Source organism: Mustela putorius, unplaced genomic scaffold (assembly GCF_011764305.1).
Source record: "Mustela putorius furo isolate JIRA1106 unplaced genomic scaffold, ASM1176430v1.1 tig00000695_pilon_pilon_pilon, whole genome shotgun sequence".
NCBI lineage: Eukaryota > Metazoa > Chordata > Mammalia > Carnivora > Mustelidae > Mustela > Mustela putorius.
Genome location: NW_025421447.1, coordinates 8,038,414 through 8,060,132, shown reverse-complemented (window position 1 = coordinate 8,060,132; position 21,719 = coordinate 8,038,414). Strand labels below are relative to the sequence as shown.

The 21,719-nt window shown below is 52.0% G+C and overlaps 1 protein-coding gene across 3 annotated transcripts in view; it reads left to right on the top strand.

Moving 5' to 3' along the window:
* The first annotated feature begins 399 nt into the window (after window positions 1–399).
* The window catches only part of PIK3R5 (phosphoinositide-3-kinase regulatory subunit 5), a 61,356-nt gene continuing 40,036 nt past the window's right edge, over window positions 400–21,719 (top strand). The window contains exon 1 of one of the 3 annotated variants that reach the window (XM_045083372.1): window positions 400–549. The gene's annotated coding sequence lies outside the window, so the exon portion shown is untranslated. The remainder of the gene's footprint in view (window positions 550–21,719) is intronic. The other 2 variants (XM_045083370.1, XM_045083371.1) reach the window with 2 other exon arrangements.

Genomic DNA, 21,719 nt, shown 5'->3' with positions numbered 1-21,719 from the left:
GGAGCTTCCCCTTTCTCCTCCTTCCCCGAAGCCCCCACCCCAAGCCTCCCCCCGGCTCCGCCCACCCCTCCTGCGGGGCCGAGGCCGCGCTTCCGCTCCCCGGGACACGACCGCACCTGACTCCCGGGGGGTCGGTGGCGCTCGGGGCCCCTCCGGCCGCGGCCGTCCACCTACGGGGCCTGTCCCTTCCAGGACCGACGCGCTCCACCCTGGGGCCGCGGCTCCGGCGCTGCGCTGGGCCAGAGGGGCTCGGAGGATGCGTGGGCCGGCTGGCCCCTTGCCCGCGCGCCCCAGCCGCCAGGTGGCGCTAGAGACCCGCTGGGCGCCCCGCCCCGCCCCCAGCCCCACCCCGCCCCAGCCCCACCCCGCATGGCCCCGCCCACCTACATGGCCCCGCCCCCGACCCGCCCCCTGGCCCGAGGTCCGAGTGCAGCCCGGGCTGGTGCTGAGACTCACCGCGCGGATCCTGACCGGCGCCTGGTCCGGGCCGCACGCGAGCCGCGGGGAGTAGCCGCTGGAGAAGGGCTCGGCGCCCGGCGGGGACTGCAGGTGCGTGGCCGGGCGGGCGGGGAGGGCGCGCGGGGAGGTGCGGGGAGAGGAGCGTGGGCACCGTCGGGGAGCAGTGGGCTCTGAGAGCGGCGTCCGCCGCGGGCGGGCTGGGCAGTCCTGCTGTGTCCGGGCCCGGGGACACGCGGGGCCGCAACCGGCCGTCCCGGTACTCCCGGAGACAGAAGGGGCGCCCCGGGGGGGGACACTGTAGAACGCCGGGGCCGTGCGTGTGGCCGCGTCCTCCCTCCTCCCCCGAAGACCGGCCCGAGTCGGGGTCAGGAGCCCGCGTCGCTCCGCCTGGGGACGGTCGCGATGAGCGTGGGCGTCGCCGCCAGGACCCGGGCGTCGCGGGGGTGCCCCGGCTCCGGCCGCGCTTCTGCAGCACCGCTCGTGGGCGCGGTGGCAGGAGCCGTGTTTACACCTGGGTGTCCCCGCGTGAGTCCGCGGGTGCGTGCGTGCAGGTGTGTGCGCGTGTGTTCAGGTGTGCGTGTGCCCGCGCGCTGGCCCAGCCCAGGCCCCGGGAGTAAATTAGCGAGAGGTGCGGGTCAGCAGGAGGAAGGCCGTGGTTGGATGGTTCGGAGGGAAAAGGAACGCGAGATGAAAGCGGCAGGATGTGGTATCAAGTGAGTTAAAAGCCTCAGAGCAGAGCGGAGGGGTGGGTTTGGGCGAAATGAGGGCTAAAAGTAGGCCAGGTCTGCCCGGAAGGCCCCTTTCTGGATCACGCCACCTTCCTCCCTCCGGTGGTCGCCGCATCTTCTCGCCAGCACTCTTCCTCCTGGCCTGGGCCACCTGGTGAGGCGCTGGTTCCCAGAGCTTGTCACAGCACACAGCCCCCAGGCCCCAGCCACGTTCTTCGGGAGGGACGGGGCGGGGGCCGAGGTCTGCAATCTGTAGTTTTCTAAAGTTTGAATAAGCTCCTTTAGGGAGGCGCTGGAGCCATTGTGGGGGAACCCTGTGCCATGTGGAAAGGAGACTTGAGCTGCCGCCCCCGGGGTCTTGCTGTGTGACCTTGAGCATCTTCTGCCCCTTCCCCACGCAGCCCCATTGCCCTCTCTGTAAAATGGGCTCTAACAGTGGCCTCCCCAGGGCTGTGGGGAGATTCCATGAGAAAAGTGTGACAATTCGAGCTGCACATGGAGCTGCTTCCTGGGTGTTTGCAGAACACCAGTTTGCAGATCAGGAGCTTCCCTGCTTCCTCAGCGGGCCCACCGCCCTGTGCATCCAGGAAGACAAAGAAGGTTTCCAATGGTCAACCTCTCTTTTTCTGGGTACCTCTCTTTTCAGGAGACCCTTCCTTGCCTTTTAAAGCATAAGCACCCAGGACTGTTGGGACAGGCAGGCTTGGGGTCTTTGTATGCTAGGCCTCATTGGGATTTTAAGTACCCCCTCCCCAACATCTCCAGCTTAAGAGGGAGATGATTATCTTCTGTCCCCAAGTCCTTGCTGACTCTGCCTTCGTTCCAAGAGGCTCGCCCAGTGGGCTCACCTGGCCAGCCCTGTGGGATTGCTGGGAGCCAGAGTCTTGGTTGGCTCAGCTGTGGGTGGGCTCAAGGTCTGGATCACAGTGTCTTAAAAGGGGAAACTTCTAGAGAGGCCAGAGAGTGATAAGCAGTCACTCAGGGGAGCGTCTGGTGTAGATGTGTATGGGAGGGAACACAGGAGGGGTTACACTGACTTGTCCCCAAGGGAAGATGAGATGTTCCTAGAGCAAACACATGACGTGTTAGGATAGTCTGGGGATTGAAGACATATGTGTTTTTACATTTTAATGACTTGGAAATCAAGATGCATCTTACCTTGACAACGGACAGCAATATTTCTTTTTTGGCAATGCACAGAATAGTGATTTTGGGGGCATGAGTGGTGGCCCACCATGGTGTCTTTTCTGTTTGCTTCCAGGCTCATGGCCGGGTTCTGGATAACCAGGGGTTTCAGTGAGGTGCCTTCTGGATAAGGGCGATAGAGCTGTAGCATGGTGGGGGCTGAGTGTGAGGACACAGTGGGTAACTGGTGGCTCAGAGCAGGCATTGGGTCCTTCTTGGGTCTGGTGGGTTGGGGCAGTAGTTTCCAGCTTTACACCAGCTCCCTGCTCAGCCTTGCTCCCATGGCCATGATCACATAAGGCAACAAATCGGAGCACGAGTTTTGACTGTGAACCCTTCAGACCTGCCACCACACCCTGGAGAAGGCTTGTACTCCTTGGCATGGCTAGCCAGGTCTCCCACCAGCCAACTCAGGGCCACCCTGCTGCTGTCTCTCCAGAGGCTCGGGCAAACCCCAGTGCCTTTGTACCCGCTCTTCCTTCTCCGTATGTTGCTCTTCCCTTCCTCTGCCGCCCAGTGGACTGTGACTCCATCCCCCATTCAAACCTCATCATCTTTGACGTCTTTTCTTCCACTGGCTCTCCACTCCCCAGCCCTGGCCACCCACCCTGTCCTCCCCACACCTTGTGTGTCCTCCTGCCGGACCACCGACCACTCTGGCCTACAGTGTCTGACCAGCAGCGTGTTGGCTTGCTCACCTGAGCCACCTGACCCTCTGTGTGGCTGTTAAGCTGTCACCGTGAACCCCCGCTCCGCTCCCCAAGATGTCAGAGGCCTGAAGTCCATGCAGGCCAATAATGGGAGTTGCCCGCCTGCAGGAGGGTGGGGTCAGGAGGGAGGGGTGTGCTTTTCATTTTCGTGTCCTCTGGAGTCTTCTGGCTGCTGTTGTTGACCCAGGCAAATGAGGCTGTGTGGTTTCCTTGTTGGGGGCAGGGGCTGGGGTGTGAGGGCAGAAGGTGGCGTCTGGGCTTCTGCCTCCCATACTTGGTTGGCCTTGTTCCTGCCAGTCTCTTGCACCGCCAAGTACACGACTTTGGGTCCATCCGCGCATGTCCCTGGGGATGTCCGTTCTCATGTGCGTGGAGGCGTGTGACGGGTGTGTAACAGGTGCTCTCTGCAGTCCTTTCCTGAGCTCCCACCTTCCTTTCCCCGGCTCAGCACATTTCTTCACGGAACACCTTCTGTGTGCAGGGCAAGGGCTGGGCTCCCTCTGGGCGTCCCGAGCCACACAGTGTCCTGCCCGTGTGTGATTCGTCAGGCGGCCAGGACTTCGACCCGCTTCCCATCACCACAATGGTGAGAATTAGCAGGGCCTGTGATTTTACACAAAGGGAGCTCCCCTGTAGCTTGGGGGGGTGAAGGAAAGGCTTTCCCTAGTGAAGTTCTATTCACCGTGAGACCCAAGAGATCCAAGGCAGAGAGACACAGGAATGTGGATCACAGCAAGGTCGCTGGGCCCAGGCATAGCTGTGCAGCATAGAGCAGGCGCTCAGCCCTTGAGGCCATCAGTGCTATAACTGGTGCTTCCCTTTTCCTCCGCCCTGATCATCAGCAGGGAGCATGTGTCACCGCTGTCTCCGTGGGCTTCTGGCAGGAGGCCTCCGCCTCTGTAGCCCAGCAGCAACGGGAGCCCCTGTGTGCCACTGTCCGCTGGGCTTGCGTTCTGTCCCTATCCGGAGCCACTGCCCTTACAGGGTTAAGAAAGGTTGGTTTTCTGCTATCTGGTCACCCTCCTCCCCCACATTCTCCTTGTCCACCCAGAGCTCTCCTCCCAGAACCATGAAGTCCGTGTGCGTCCGCGTACATACATAATTTCCCTCCCTCTCTCTTTCAAAGTTTTGCATAAATGGTCAGGCTCAGGGCGCCTGGGTGACTCAGTCGGTGATGCGTCTGCCTTTGGCTCGGGTCATGATCTCAGGGTCCTGGGATTGAGTCCCGCATCGGGCTCCCTGTTCAATGGGAAGCCTGCTTCTCCCTCTGCCTGCCCCTCTCCCTGCTTGTGCTCTCTCTCTCTGATAAATAAATAAAATCTTAAAAAAACCCAAATGTGTGTGGTGGGGGTGGGTACAGGGGGTGAACTTCCTGACCGTTCTCTGCACCCCCTCCCCCCACCCACCATGCTTATGCTTTCTGAATTTCTCATCAAGTCTTGAATTTAGGCCATTTTCAAGATGACAAAAGAGCATCACTTTTGCTACCGACGTTCTTACAAGAAGCCCTCTGCTCCGTCCTGGCCAGCGCTGCAGATGGTCCCGGCTCCCGGAGTGCCCAGGGACCGGCCCGAGCCCGGGGCTTTGTTTCTCTGATACGTGGGTCCGGTCAAGTGTCCCGTGTGAAGGAGGTTTCCTTCAGTTCCTCATGACTAAGGACTTTTGGAAGCATGAATGGGAGGGAAGTCTGTAGACTACTTCCCTCCGCGTCTACCAAGATGCTCTTGTAGCCTTTTCCCTTGCTGGAGGTTTGTGTCACACATGATGTCATTAGCTCCTTGGATTGAGCCCGTCCTGCATTTCTAGAGCAAACTCTGTCTGTCTGGTCAAGGTATTTTATTCTTTCCAAGCAGTGCCAGGTTTGACCTGCTCGGAACCTCTTTCGGACTTTGGCATCCTTACTCCTGAGTAAGGTCAACCCTCCTCATCCGTCTCTGTCCCGCTGTCGTCACTGGAGTGAAGCTCTGCTGAGTGATTTGGGGATAGACTCATCTCTTGTACCCTGGGGTTGGCAGCCGGAGCAGGGGAGTGCTCTGTGCCTGGAAAGTCAGGATAAAGGCTCTGGTCTTGAGTCCCTCTGCTCGTGCATCCTGGCCTCTGGGGGCTGTCATCCCTTCCTTGTCTCCCTTCCTGAGCCTTCCACACACATACCTGTGCTCCCGGCTTTGATTCTTGGCCTCCAGCAGTCAGCCACGAATTCTGAGCCCTTGCTTCCCGTGCTCTTTAGCAACGGGGTGGCCCCATTCCGCTCCAGGGGCCGTGCCTGCCGGGGATGCTGAGAAACCATGTCCTACGCAGATGCAATAGCCAAGACGGTGATGACGTCATGCCAAAGAGGCCGAGAGGCTTTCCTTGAAGAAGAGGGCCCTGGGGACAAGTCGTATCCATCTCCACATGTTTGGAGGGCAGCGTCCCGGGGAAAAGGCGAAGGCAGCCTGCTCCGTGAGGACCGGGTCCCCAGGAAACCAAAAACAAGACCTAAAGGGGCCTCAAGTTGGGTACAGGGAGCATCGAGGACAAATTCAGAACAGATCAACAGCAGACTGGGTGGCCTTGCGGTAATGAGTTCCCTGTCAGGGGGAAGCATTCAGGGGAAATACACGTCCTGTGTAGGCAGGACTGCCGTGAGAAAGGAGGCCAAGGCTGCTCCGTTCCCAGGTCTCTAGTTCTCCAAATCCTAGCGGCTGTGTCTGACGGGTTGAATACAGATCAGTAGTTCTGAGAATGGGATTTGAATTTAAGGAGTTCGGTGGCCTTGAACAGACAAAATCCCAACGTTGCCCAGTTCCCCCACAAATCCCACAGCCTGTTCCTCCCAAGCAAGGCCGCTTTGGGGGTCAGAAAAGTGTAACCATCCAGGGCAGGAGACCCTCGCCCACACCCTGTGCTGAAGCATGGGCTTTTGTGGGAGGGTCTATCTTGTTCTTAGCTCCTTCCAACAGCTGGGGAAGGACACCCATCAAGCCCTACGTGGAGGGTCACCTTCCTGGGCGGGTGCCACGTTCAGCCCCTGGCTGCGCCATGCCTCCTTCCACCCAGCCTTCTCTATAGGACGGCTCCCTCCAAGGTCACTGGCAGCTGCCTGATGGTGAATTCCAGTGGCTGCATCCCAGCTGGTAGGGCTCCCCGGAGTTTCCGAGACCCCTGATGCCTACAGCTCCCCTGGAGCTTTATCTCTTCCCGCCTGCACCTCCTTCCCCAGCCATCCCCGGGCACGTCCGTGTCCCTCTCCGGCAGGTGTATCTCCAAGCCCAGGCCTGCTGTTCGCACTATGTCAAGCTCACCCCCTGTCAGGAGCCCAGCTCCTCACCCACAAAGTGGGCTTCCTCTGCGGACTTCCCCATTCTTGTCTCTGCTGACAACAGCCTCCCAGACATGAAACCTTGGAGTCACCTCTGGGTCCTCCCTCCATCTTCCAGTTCTCCGCTCCCCGGCCCATGTCATGGCGCCGCCTGGGGTCCTGGCCTCTCTCACTTCCCCACTGCGCACTCTGCCACACGTCATTCAGCTTTTGTCCCCACAATCCCGCCCATGGGCCTTCCTTGCTCTGGCAGCAGACTCTTCCTACAAAAACCCCTTCGCCACCAGTCTTGGAAGCTTCTGGAAGCCTCTGGGGATGCCCTGCCTCACAGGGAAAGCCCAGAGTCCTTGGTGGACATTCAGATGTCAACCCTGAGTCCGGCTCTTGGAGTCTTTCCCCCTGAATGTGTACCCCTTCCTCTGGCCAGGCTGCCAGCCTCAGTTTCTCCAGTACCTAATGTGCATTCTTGCCTCTCCCCCATCTTCCCGATGAGGAGACGCCCCCACCCCCAGCTGTCATGTTCAGCCCCTTCTCCCCAGTGCCCAGCGGGCCAGGATTTGGCATGCCCTGTCCGTGTTGGCTGGTTGAGCCGCTGCACAGAGGAAGCCTGGGGCCCCAGCCTTGGGTGACAGGTGATTAACACCCCCATCTGAGATCTCGTGGGGTTCAGTCCTCCTGCGACCCAGGGACTGCGCCCTCCAGGAACTGCATTGGATTCTGTAGTGCATCCGAAGGAGCAAAAATACTGTGTTTTTGCCTTCCTGGACAACAAGGCAGATGTCCCCCTCTGGGGGGGTCCGCCCAGGCCCCAGGGGCCCTGGCAAACCTCACATGCAGAGAACCCTCTCCTTGGGAACCTGTGTCCGCCCTCCATGTGAGTCAGACTTAAGACAAGCCATTCTGGAAGTCTGACGGTGGGGAAGCCCCGGGGAGCCAGCCCCACGCAAGTCACTCCCAGACCTGGGGCCACTTCTCTACAGGGACCTAGGGAAGTCAAGTGTCTGTTTGCGACACGATGTTTACAAGATAGAGGAGCTTCCTGTCCCTGCCTGCTTGGCGGGCTGTGGGGCAATCAGGAGCCCCGTTTTCAGGGGGGGAGAAATGCTGGGAGGATTTCTGGCGATTCTGCAACCTTCCCCAGGGGGCCGGGCCATACTGACCCTGGAGGAGGCCGAGGGAGGCATAGAACTCAAGTTTTTAAATCGGGAGAAAGTCAAATACTACCAGTAACCAATGTTAGTTTGCATATCGCCATTTATGGCTTATAAAGCATTGTTCTTGAACCTGGGTCTGCTAGTCGAGGAGGAACCCTTTAGAGACTCCCCTGGGTCACTCCCAAGCAGGGGGATGGGTTGGAGCAAGCAACGGACGACGGACGACGAGGTTCGGGTTTTCTTCCCTTTCTTTTTTTTTCTCCCCCCTTTGAAAGGGAGTAATGCTTTGGAGAGGAAAGAGAGCTTTCTGGGGAGGAGAGAGCAGTGGGAAAGACTCCCCAGGAGAGAGAACCCGCCTATCCCGATCCTTCCAACTTGGGCAGTGACACCACTCCCCCTGCCCCCCGAGAAAAGGGCCGAGGGGGCTGAGACTGGCCTTGCCTGCCTCCTCAAACATTTGTGCCAGTGGCCCTGGGCACCCCCTCGCAGCCTGGGACCACCCACAGAAGAGCACAAGGGGCTTGCGTCCAGGATTCCCTACTGTGCCTGCGACCCTACAGCAGCATCTGGATGGGTCTGTTAAGGTGCCCTGGACTTTGGTGGCCCTGGGGATAGGAATATTCTGGCATTCCCTCTCTAGCAAGCAGGTAATCAGAGATGGGGCTCACCACAGCCACCTGACTTCTCATGCCCCGAAGATGTTTTCTGCAGTGAATTCTTCCTCCAAATCCATGAGCTGGCCAGCAGCAGGGCAGAAGTGCAGAGGACTCCCGTGACGTCACATCAGCCTGCAGGGCATGGCGTGATGATACTGGTTTGGGGATAAGGTGCTCTAAGACACAAAGGAAGGACGAAAAGCAAGGGCATGACTTTGAAAGAAATTGGTCATAAAGCCCCTATATTAGAGAGGCAGAAGTTGGCCGAGGGAGGTGATTTGAGGGCGTGGCCTTGGGGAGGGTCCAGAAAACACATTTCTTAGCTAGTGATGCTAAGGAGCTCAGGGTTGTGCGGTGCTAGCTGTGTGGGGTTGGGAGAAGACTACAAGGTTCTAGAAGATTCCCGAGTCAGCTGGAAAAACAAGGTGCTGGGACTTGTGGGAGTTGGCAGAAGCAGGCCCTCAAGACTGCATGGCCCTATGTTGGAGGCTGTGGATAAAGAAGGAGGTGCCACCCACTCTCCATTCTCCTGTTCTCCCCCTGCCCCAAGGCAGTATGCAGCATTGCCCCAAGGTGGGCGGAGAATGCCCCTTCTTGGCCCAAGGTTCCGTCTGCCGGCTGCTCCCCATCAGGGCTCCCGTATGGGCTCTGTTGAAGGGATTGGATTGGGACAGTCTCACCTTGGGTCCACTGCTCAGCCTCTCAGAGTCCGATTTCCCCCCTGTCTTCCTCCCCATTCAGTGCTTTCAAAGGTCAGGGATTACTCATTGCCTGTTACTCCTACAACCTGCCCAGTGGATGGAGGCGGCAACGGGATTATCATTTTTTTAAAATAAAGACTTAATTCTTGAGAGCAATTTCAGGTTTGCAACAAAATTGGGAAGAAGGTGCAGAGATTTCCTGTATAATCCCCCCCCAACACATGCATAGTTTCCTTTGTTCTCAGCATCATCCACTGGATAGTACCTTTTTATCCAAGGATGAACCTCTGTTGACACATCACAGTCACCCCCAAATGCCTCAGGGTTCACTCCTGGTGTTGGGCTTTTTTTGAGTTCTGGTAAATGAATAGTGACCCATAGCCATCACTGTAATCTTATATGGAGCATTTTGAATGTCCTAGAATTCCTCTGTACCCTGCCTATTTATTTCTTCCTTTTCTGCCATCCCAGGAAATCACTGATCTTTATTGTCTTCATAGGTATGCCTTGGGAATGTAATTGTTCACAAAACCATCTGATCTCATTTCAGGAGGACAAGTTTTGTTAGTCTAGGCTGTATTTGCATGGTCCTGTCTACCGAACCAGTAGGAGAGTCTCTCGAAACCATACCCTCTGAACTTGAATTGCTTCAGTATTAGCTGGCCAACCCAGTCTGCTCCAAAGAATGGCTGACCTTTACATAAGTCAGTCTCTGTGGGGGATACACAGAAATGGGCTCGCCGTAGAGGAGGTGTATGCTCTCATGTAATAGGCTGAGCATAAGTCATCCAGACTTTATGTGACAGGTTCGTAGGTTGGGAATCTGTGCTCCTTCCATCTTGTTGATCTGCCTGCCTGACCATGTGGCTTTCATCTCATGGTGCATAATGGCTGCCTAGCAATGGCCATCATATCTGCATTCCAGCTAGCAAGAGGAAGAAAGGGAAGGAACGAGGCATGCCTCTTCCTTTCAAAGGCATGATGTAGAAATTGCATTCTTCAATATATACCTGTATTGATGGCCAGAATATAGCCACATGGCCACACCTGACTACAAGAGAATCTGGTAAATGTAATCTAAAATACCCAAACATTATATTATTATAGAAGAAAGAAAAAAGGATGTAGGAGGACAATTAGGAGTCTCATCCACGTTTGGACCCCACTAGTTTGAGGTCTTTCTGAATCTTCTCTATCATATAAAGTTCCTTTATCCCTTCTGCTGTGTGGCAAGCATGCCTTCTGAGCTCTTTTGAAAACCCTTTAAAAATGGCACTCTATCAAAAGCTGGAATCTACCCTAATGTCCATCTACAGATGAAGGGTGGATACAATGTGGCATATACATGCGATGGGATATTAGTCAGCCTCAAAAGGGAGTAAAATTCTGACATGTTCCAGTATAGATGAGCCTTAAAGACCTTATATGAGGTGAAATAAGCCAGTCACAAGAGAAGCAGTATGGTATGATTCCCCGAATATGAGGATCCCAGAGTCATCAAACTCAGAGGGACAGAAAGACAACCAGTGGTTACTAGCAGCTGGTAATAGGAAGAGGGGAATTGGGCAGTTAGCCTTTCATGGGTGTGGAGTGTCCATTTGGGAAGATGAAGTTCTGGAGACAGATGACAGTGGTGCCTATGTGACGATGTAAATGTCCTTCTGCTACTGAGCTGTGTGTTGAAAAATGGCATGCTTTCAAGGGCCAAAACAGAGTGCAGATGCAGATCCTCAACACCCTTTTAGTTTGGTTAGTGAGCCAATGGGGAATCCCTCTGTGTCCTCCTTCAGCTCACGCTTTTCGAAATTCTCACAAGGCTCCTGCAGGACTCGTTCAAATCCAGAGATGCTGCTTTCATGTATTTTCTTGTATTACTGTTGGTGAGGCCATTCCAGCCCCTGGGGATCCCTGGGTCCTCTCCTGGGTGTTCCCAAACTGCCTTTGATGGCATGCAGAGAGCTCTGTCAGGGGGCTGGCCAGCTCAGAGATTGTGGCTCTGTAGATCCTATGCTTTTGATATTCTCTGAAATTGGGACAGCCATTTCTAGGGTCTGTTTCTGTCTTTGTCTGTCTTGCTCTCTATTTTCTCTTGTACATCTTTCATTTTCTTCAATTCTTTAAAGATGATCGATAGCAGTCCCCTTTCACAGACTCTGGTTTCCTTATGACTTGGAGATGTGTCTGTCCTCATCTGCGATTCTCAGCTCCTTTTTAAGCAGCAAACTCTCTATATGACTTCAGAGCCCTCTGTGGCAGATGTCTCTCCCCTGGTCTCCCCCTCACCCCTTCATTGGTGTGGTCATCTGAATCCCAAGGCTGATGTGTCACGTGCTGGTTGAAGGTTTGACAATGGCCACACAAGACCCTTGAATAAACCCTTAACACGTAGCCTGCTATCCAAGGCCATTCCCATCTGCCACCTCACCCCATGAGGCAAAATTTTCCAGTGTGCCCTGTGTCATACTTTATCCTCCAGTGGAGCTGGTCTCCTGCCCTTCCCTAAAGGAATCATGCTTTCTCATGGCTTTTGCCTCTGTCCATCTTCCCACCGCCATGCCTGAATCCTGCCTCCATCCATCTTCCCACCACTGTGCCTGAGTCCCACCTCTGTCCGTTTTCCCACAGCCATGCCTGAATCTCACCTCTATCCTCTTCCCACGGCTGTGCCTGAATCCCAGGGCAGTTGTTCCTTCCTGAAAAGTTGTCTGGGAATTACTCTTTCCGAGAAGCCTTCTCCCACCACCAAGTTCCTATTGCACCTGTCTGGTGTTATCCTCCGCTGGATGTCTCACTCATTGGGTACAGTCCAGTAGGAATGGTGCTGCTCTGAACTTTGTGCTGTGTGTCCTTTGAGTAAAGGTCTGGGAGTGGAATTGCTGTGTCATGGGCCAGCACAGGTCACACTTGAGTGGGTACTGGTAACTGGCTTTCCATTTGATAAGCAGCTGTCCTGATTTTCACCTTCTCCACCTGCAGCTGTGAGGCTTCAAGGTGCTTCACAACCTCACAAACAGGGTTTTCTGTGTTTTTCATTTGGGCCATTCTGGTGGGTATGTGGCGGTATTGCATCATGGTTTGAATTTGCATTTCCCTTGTGACTAATGAAATTGAGTACCTTTTCATGTTTATTGGCCATTTGGAGAGCCTCTTTCATGAGAGAGAGAGTCAATCAAGTCTCGTGCCTGTTTTTCTAGTCTGGTTTGTGTTTATCATTGTTGTTGGTGATGGTTCTATCGCTGTGCATGGTGACCTCTCAGGATCCCCTCTTTCCATCTGACCACAAGCTCCTTGAGCTTTCTGGATCCCCAGTGCCTACTAAGACCCTCCCATAGCAGACCCTGAACACATGCTTGCTGTTGGTTAAGTCAGCTCTCTTTGATCCCTACTTTCCAATAGGATGACCGTTCTCTTTGAGAAAGTGATGGAGGAAGTAGGCAGGTGAGTGGTTCTCCTTTCTCTAGATCACCTGTAACTACTGCCCCACCAGCCTGGAGTGGCTAACCTTATCCCCAGGCTGGGGTTATTCTGAAAATAACTCTACAGACCCTTTTTGGTGTCCTTGGTGCTTTTCACAAGCCTTCCTTTCCTGACATGCTCACTCCTGCTCTCCTGTGTTCATTCTCTCTTGGGGACCTCCCTTCTGTCTTTGACATATGTCCTAGGAATCATGCTTCCAAAACGTCAGATGATCAGAGGAATGACAGTTTATTAGCTGGCTTGATTTTAACCTAAGGAAACATTCCAGCTGCTGTGCAGGGGGAGCACACCACCATCCCAGGGCCCTGCTGTGGATCTCAGGTTGATGATTCACACAAGAAAAGTGGCATCCATATCTCAGTCACATGAGTTCTGCGTAATGCCCTGTCCATCTCTCTTCTTTTGTCAGCCCTGAAATCTCCTCACCCTTCCCTCCTCCCATTCATTGTGCATTCGTTCATCCAGCAAACATGTGCCAGGCACTCTTCTAGGCCCTTGTGGGGCTGGAGGAAAAGGACAGGCAGCAAGTATGATAAATAACAAGTAATATGTATGGTGTGTCCGTTGGTGGTAAGAGGTGGGAAAAATAAAACAGGGTGTGCCAGGGGTGGGGTTTGCCCAAAGCTCTCCTTGAGAACATAACATAAACACTGGACAGAGGGGAGGGAATGAGCCTGGCAGACATCTGGGAGAAGAGCACTCCAGCAGAGGAAGCAGCAAGTGCAAAGGTCCTGGGGCAGGAGCATGCGTGATGTGTTGGCTGTGGTCATTCGAGCCCCTGGGAGGTGGCACCTTCCAGGCTGGCACCAGCAGAGTTCAGTATCTGAAACGAAGGGCAACGTATTAGTCATATTTATATCTACCACAGCATCGAGCAAAATATCTTGTGGTCTCAATTGCTTGATAAGGGAAGTTTTTCTTTGAGTGAATGAATTTAGGTCGGATACCCCCTAAGGGCTTCCTCCTGTCATGGCAACCTCCAGGGGCTGGTCAGGTCTCTTGCTCGACTGCTCCAAGCACCAAGTGCAAGGCTTCCAGCAAACGAGGCAGGAAGGCTCCGCTCTATGACCTAGCTCGAGAAGCCACACACTGTCGCGTCTGCTGTCATCAGTCAGGTGAAGCAGTCACACGCCCGCTCAGTCTCCATGTCTTGATGGGCGAGGGACAAGCCTGCTCCATGGAAGAGGATGGGAGATGGGGTGACCCCATCTTGGGAAAATACAGCCTTGTCATGTCCCTTCCATTTCCCTGGGGAAGAATTCTCATTTTGTGTTGTCACGGGCTGTGGAGGAATTTCACGTATTTCCTGGGCACCCCGGCCAGCATAATCTCCCAGGCAAAGGTGGTTGCTGAGACCAGCGCCCCCCCTCCACGGCTGCCCACCCCTAGGCCCCAGGGATGAGGCCCCCCCCACCCCCAGGCATGGGGATGCGCCTGGGGATGCTGGGGAGTCAGGCACAGATCTTGTGCTCTGCAAAGTACGAGCGCTCCTGGGGTGCGGCCGACGATCCTTGGGCCGTAGTTATGTTTTAGCTCAGTGTGGTAATGGTGCCTTCGGGTTGGGGAATGCAGTTCAGTCTAACATTTAACAGTGACTTGTCATGGTATCTGCAACCAGCAGCTAACTTTCAAATGGTTCAGCAAAAGGGGTGTGTGTGTGTGTGTGTGTGTGTGTGTGTGTGTGTGTCAAACTAAGGATTACTCTGTTCCCTGGTTTAGCAGCCAAAGAGGAGTAAGGTCAAAGGCAGATAGAGGTGGGGCACCCCTGCCTGCCTTCCATCCGTGACTCCCACCCACAGGCTGATTCTGACCCCACTGGGGCTGCTGGGGGGCTCATCGGTCCACAGGCTGGATCTGCGCAGACCCCCTCCTCTCGCTGCAACGGCTGTCCAGGAAGGAGGCTTCTATCCGCTCAGGGCCTGGGGCATCAGCTGTGGGTGAGCCACAGGAGTGGGCAGAGGTGGCTGTGCTAAGGGGTAAGGAGGGAAGAGGGCTGGGTCGTGGGAAGGGGTGCCGGAGAGAGGCTCTCCAGGGGAAGCTGGGTTTTCGCGGAGCGGTGGGCAGGCAGGGGCAGGGTGTGCTTCCTGGGGAGGTGAGAAGGGGGCTGACCCTCAGCCCAGCTCTGGGGTCTGCACTTCCTTCTTGGGGGCTTTCGAAAGAGCCCACGACCTCATGGGGGGGATGGGGGAAACTTGAGTCCTGGGGAGCTTAGCCCTCCTGTAGGGGAAACCTGGCCCCACGGGGTCTCCCCGAAGCCCCTGCACTACCAGCGTGGAAATCCTCAGAGAAATCGACAGGCCTGGGGAAGCCCGCCCACGTGACACCCCCCACGTGACACACACACCCCCCCCCCACGGGTCTGCAAGGCCCTGGGGTCTTCCTGCAGAGAGGATGCCCCAGGGCTCCCGGCCCCTTGCCCCTGTGCACCGCGGAGCTGCAGCCCTCTCTGTCCCCCACATCCTGTGCCCCGGGGTGCGCGGCGCTCTCGAAGCACAGGCCAGATGTGCAAATTCTGCGGCTGTGCCTGGGGCCGAGCGCAGCACGGCTTGCTTTTCTTGGAAATCATTGGTGATTTGTTAGAAAAACAGGAAACACTGGGGCTGCTGGTGTGCATTTTGACTTTTCTGTTTTTGTTTTCGAACTTATTTCATCGGTCCCAGGCCCGGGACGTTTTCGGGGTACTTGTGGTCAACTCTGACCTTCAAGCCCCCTCCTCACTCCTCCCTACCCTTCCTCCCCCTGCCGCCCATCCCCTCTGTCTCTGTCTCTGTCTCTGTCCCTCTTGCCTTGTGTCCCCTTCTCCCCCACCCCCAATCACTGCTGTGGGGAGCAGGCAGGTCTCTGGAACCATGGAAACAGGTGTTGTGTCTTAGTGATGCCATCGCTTGGTGATGCAGGGGCACGAGCTTCTGTGGAGTTGGGCTTCCCTGCACCTGTGTGCCCCCCCCCCCCTCCCGCCTGCGGTCCTCCCACCTTTATCACCGTGGTTAGACAGGAAGCAAAGTGGTCTCCGTGCACTGGGACCACTGCAGCTGGTGCCGTTGTCCCTTGCTGGGGGATGGAGGGTGGTCACGTAGCTGGAAAGGGAAATGCTTCATCCCTCGTGGGTCAGACCGGAGCTGAAGGGGTGCTCAGAAGGCACTTTCTCTATGGAGACACTGAGGGCAAGACAGAGGGGGCTTTGCATGGCCCTGGGTGGGGTGCCTTCACTGGAGAGGAAGGAAGAGAACGGCTGAGAGGTCGGAGTCCAAACTCTGGCTCTGCCCTGAACCATCCCCTCCCTGGCTGTGTCTCGGAACAGCAGGAGGTGTGCAGGGGGTGGGTGGGGAGCTGGGGTTGTTTTGTGCACTGAGGTCAGAAAGCCCCCCCCCCCCCTCCAAAAGTGCTCACTACTTGGTGAGTTTGCCCTGGGTCTCATCCTGTTAGGGGTAAACTCTGAACATGCATGATTGGTTGGTTTGGGGCTGTATTCAAGCACATTTTTTGTTGTCCATTCCCCACCCCATAATGGGCCAATATGGAGAGGCCCATCTCCCGTTTTACAGATGAAGAAACTGAGGTCCCCAGAGGTTGCACAGCTTAGCTCACCGTTCTTTGTTACCCAAGCAGCCCCCCGCCCCCGCCAGGAGGCGTGAGGGCCAGTGGCTATCTGCCCAGGGAACTGCTGTGCCCCTATCCCTCCCCCCACACCGGGCTCTGCCCTAGGTTTTCATTCAGTGTCTCTGTACCACACATTTAGCTGGGGCCTCCCCCTCTCCTGGGGGAACCGCGCTTAGGGGCTGCCCTTCTGAAGTCATATAAAAAGTCTGATATGAGAGATTAGAAACTCCCCAAACCTCTCCAGGGTGTTATTTTAAGAAGACATCAAACTGTCTTGAGATATCTAGGATGGGTAAGACTAAGAAGAAGATGGGAACCAGCAGGAGGAATGGAAACACAATTTAGGGCACTTCCCAGAAGAGAAGGGGGTTTGAGGAATTCCAGACTAGGGACGGAGAGTGAGCAAGAGGGTTGACCCTTCTTCACAGGGGCACTCCTGAATAGGGTGATTGGTATCAGGCCCTGCTCTCCCAGCCCACATGCCTGCGACCTCTGGGTCACACAGCTTCTGAGGAGCAGCGGCTCTCACCCAGGGGTCCAAGAACTTGCGTGGGAAATGGGTGCCATCTTTGTTGTCACCCACGTCTAACTGAAGCTCAGTGTTCCTTCCATTATGAACGCAGACAACAAGCCACAGTCATATTAGTAGCACCTGTGACTTGATCCCCAGTAGAAATCCAGATGTGGTCCTATCACTTTGTAGGTCATGTTGAGAGCACCTTAAATGTCACTTATGCTTTTGATGACTTTCAGGTGATAATAGTGCTGAGACCGACTGCTGGATTTTGTTACTTAATGTGTTAATGAGAAGAACATACATGACTATTTCATATGGTTGATTATGACAAAAAATCGGTGACTAGTTTCAGCGTAATTTGTTTCCTTGTCATCCCGTGTATTTTGTTCTGTGCATTTGAAACATTATTCAGAAGAGGGGTCTGCAGACTCCAGATCTAGGGCACAAAAAGGTTAGGAATTCTTGCTGCCAGAGCAGCTTGGGAAAGAATTCTAGGTGTTACCCGAGAACTGAGGAGGGCTTTGATGTTAGGCAGACCTGATTGGGATCCTTCTGGCAGACCCTGGGAAAGTGGCCTTATCTCTCAGAGCCATAGTCTTCTCCTGTGTCGACGGAGGTAAAAGAAGGTCCACTTTTGTTCTGCGTGCATGTGCCTGCCTGGTCTGGTACCTGGCAGGCAGAGGTAACTCCATCATGGGAAGGAGTTGGTGGTAGTGTCAGTGGTTTATTTAAGCCCATGAGACTCAAGCAGGATTCTCTCTCTCTCTTTTTTTTAATCACAGAGGAGATTCTAGGCTAGGTCCTTTTCTTACTCTCCTTCATGCGGAAGGGAAACTTGCATACCTGGATAATCTTGTCTTTTACTTTTGCTCTGGGCTGGACCAGGTGGCCTTCAGGTATCCAGTGTGAATGTTGATCCATAAAGGGAAGTATTTAAGAACTGGCCATGATATGGCCACACAGTGGATTACTATGCAGTCACGAAAATGAATAAGTGTGATTGCACACTGAAACATGGATGAATCTAGAAAACACAGTAAGTTAAAAAAGCTAGATGCCAAAAAATGGTATGTTGGGATCCCATGTACATGAAATATCCAGAGTAAGGAAATTCATAGACACAGAGAGTAGATTAGCAGTTGCCAGATAGTAGGAGGAGGGAGAAGTCACTGCTAATAGGTATGGGGTTTCTTTCTGAAGTGATGGAAGTGTTCTGGATTTAGATCATGGTGATGGATACAGAGATTGGTGAAGATGCTGAAAGCAGTGAAGTGTGAACCTTAAAATGGTAGATATTCTGTTATGTAAATTATAGCTGAGTTTTATAAAGTCACTACCCACCACATGGACATTGAAAAGATAATAAAGGAATATTACAAAAAACTCTATATCCACACATTTGATAACTTAGGCGAAATGGACCAATTCCTGAAAGACATAATCAAAGCTCACACAAGGATGGATTAGTGGAATAGATCTGTCTATATTAAAAAAATTTAATCAGTAATTAGTAACCTTACAAAATGGAAAGCACCATGCCCAGATGGTTTCATTGGTGAATTTTACCAAACATTAAAACAACAAATGATATCAATTCTTTACAATATGTTTCAGATTATCTATGTAGAAAATCTTCAAGAATTGACCAAAAACAAACAAACTAACTTAGAATTATAAGTGTTTATGGGAAGGTTACAAGATACAAGATTAATACAAAGAAATCTGTTTTTTCCCTATATACCAAAAATAAGCTATTGGAATTTGAAATAAATATAACACCATTGACATTCACACTAAAAAAATACTTAGGAATAAATCTAACAAAATATGTCCAGAATCCATATTAGGAAAACTACAAAACCCTGGTGAAAGAAGTCAAAGAAGAGCTAAATAAATGGGAAGATGTTCCATGTTCATGGATAGGCAGACTCAATATTGTTAATTTGCCACTTCTTCCAAACTCAAGCTGCAAACTCCATGCCATTCCAATCAGAATCCCCACAAATTACTTTGTCTGTATCAACAGACTGATTCTAAAGTTCATAAGGAAAGGCAATAGATGCAGAATAACCAACACAATATTGAAGAAAAAGAACAAAGTTGGAGAACTGACACTCTGACTTCAAGACTTACTTTAAGGCTATAATAAAACAATGTAATGTAGATGAAGAATGGACAAATAGATGAATGGAATAGAATAAGAGAGCCCAGAAATAGGTCAACACAAATATAATCAACTGATTTTTGTCGAAGAACGAAGACAATTCAATGAAGAGAGGATAATCTTCCTAACAAATGGTGCCAGAACAATGGAGTATCTACAGCAAAAAGTAAATTGACATTAAGCTTAAACCTTCACAAAATTAATTCAAAATAGACCATGCACCAAAAGGTAAAATACAAAACCAGAAAACTCCTAGAAGATAATAGGAGAAAATTTAGATGACCTTGGGTTTGGCAATGAGTTTTTGGGTACAATACCAAAAGTATGATCCATGAAAGAAAAATTTGATGAGTTGGGCCCTATTAACACGAAAACTTCTGCTCTGTTAAAGACACTATAAAGAGAATGAAAAGACAAGCCATAGACTAGAAGAAAGTATTTGCAAGACACTTCTCTGACAAAGAACTTGTATCCAGAATATACAAAGAGTTCTTAAAACTCAACAATAAGAAAATAAACAACCCAATTTAAAAATAGGCAATAGTATAGTGCCCAGGAGAGGCAAGGGTGGGGGTGGTGGTGTTCAGAAGGATACCAATTGTGTTCTGCTCCTTAATCCAGGGCACTGGTTCTATGGGTGTGATCACTTTGTGAAAGCTCATCAGACTACTCTTATGATCTGTGTACATTTTATATATAAATGTCCTACTTGAATAAAAATTTCACTTTAAAAAATAAAAATGAACAAAAGATCTGAACTGCTCATCAGAGAAGATATATCGATGGCAAATAAGCATATAAAAAGATGCTCAACATTCTATGTCCCTAGGGAAATTGGAAGTTAAAATGAGATACTATTAAAATGGCTGAAATCCAAAACACTGACAACACCAAATGCTGGTGAGGATGTGGAGAGATGGGAACTCTGGTTCATTCCTGGTAGAGATGCAAAATGGTATAGCCACTTCGGAAGATAGTTGGGTGGTTTCTTAGAAAGTTAAGAAATCTTGCCATATGATCTAGCAGTTGGGTTTCTACGTATTTACCAAAAGGAGTTGAAACTTATTTCCACACAAAAACCTGCACCTATATTCATATTGCCAAAAATTGGAAGCCACCGAGATGTCCTTCAGTAGGTGAGTGGATAAACAAATTATGGTATATCCACTGAATGAAATGTTATTTAGTTATAGAAAGACATAAGCTATGAAGACACGCAAAGCCACAGAGGGACTTTAAATGCATATTACTAAGTGAAAGAGTCCCATCTGAAAAGTCTACATAATCTATAACGCCAACTGCGTGACATTTTGGTAAAGGCAAAACTGTAGAGACAGTACAAAGATCAGTGGTTGCCAAGGGTTGAAGAGAGGGGAAGGGATGAATAGATTACAGCATAGGGGATTTTTAGAGCGAGTAAAACGATTCTTTGTGACACTCTCATGGTAGATACATGACATTTCGTATTTGGTAACTGCATATAACACTGTATAACTGTAATATTCAGAAGGAACTCTAATGTAAACTGTGGACTTGGGTTAATATCATTGTATCAACATCATCTTATCAATTGTAACAAATATACCACAGTCATGGAAGGTATTAACAAAAGGGGAAACAGTGGGCGGGAGGGAGTTGGGGGGTCAGAAGGAGTATGTGGGAACTCTGTACTTTCTGTTCGTTTTTTTCTGTGAACCTACAACTGCTCTACAATTTGCAGTTTATGAAAAGAAAAAAGAATCCCTTTCTTGACTCTTCTTACATCAATTGAAATCCAGCTCTGAGTTTCACCTATCCCACCAGGAGCTGTCCAGGAGCTCAGAGTTTTTCATTTTCCTGCCACCGGCCTTCCCTGAGGTGGTTGCCTTATTAGCACGGAGGCAGTGAGCGGAGGGAAAAGTGTACAGAAGGAAACACATCATTAGCACTCTAAATCGTTCTGTACCCTGTGGCATTAGGAACGGCTCCTGGAAAGCTTGCGTTCTGACCTGACTCTCTTCCTTCAGTCCCAGGAAGGGAAATGCAGAACGAAGGAGGTCTCAGGGGGCCATCTGCCCACACTGCGGGTCGCTGAAAATGACCAGTTCAACACCACCCAGGACTGACTCACAGGGAGGTTACAGTAGATGTGATTTCCCCCAAAGCCTGAGGAAGATCCCCTCTTGCTTGTATGGCCACATCATGGCCACATGCTTGAGTGGGGCTTTCGGTTTGCACAGCACATTGCCATGCTCCCCATGTCCAGGGAGAATCCACTGGGGCCTCGCTCCAGAGGCTGGAGTTGGAACCGTTTGTAGGGCGGGTGGGCCACTGTTGCCAAGCTGAGAGCCCAGTAGAGGAAGCAGTAACAACAATAGGCATTGGGGGAACAGGGGCAGGGGTGGGCACCCAGCCCAGCGTGCAAGGCTTCCCCGAAGAAGGGACTTGATAAATGAAGACAGAAGAGTATATATTAGTCACAGCAGAAGCAGGGGAAGGTGGTGGAAATGTTTCAGGCAGAAGGAGTCCAGGCAGGGAGATGTTTATTATGCAGTGGGAAGGTGAGGGTAATGAGACTGGCCAGGGAGGAAAGGCCCAGACCTCTCGGGGTCTTATTATCTAGATTGGGGGTCAAAACTTGTCCTGAGGCACCGAAAACTTAAGGACAGGGAGGGAGTGATAATCAGATGCATTTTCTGAGACAGCTCTGCATAGAATGCCATGTCTATGCTGTGATCCCATCTAGTTTGAAGAAAGTACATGTAAACGTGTAGGTATGTGTGGGGGCATATTCATGCATTAGAAAGGACTAGAAGGATAACAGGGTCAGACAGGCAGCAAATGTCTGTGTGTTTGAAAAAGGAAAGTGGGGTGCAAACTATAGGCTAAGAAAAATTTTAAAGATTTATTCTGTACCCAAAGGTATTGCACAAGTCTCTAAAGACATTTTTATTGAGGTTTATATGCATCAAAAGTACACACATTTTGGTGTACAGTTTGGTGAGTTATGGAAAATATGTGTACCTGTTCAGCCTGTATTCCTAGCAAGGTCTAGCATATTTCTATCATCCCAGAAAGTGCCCTCATG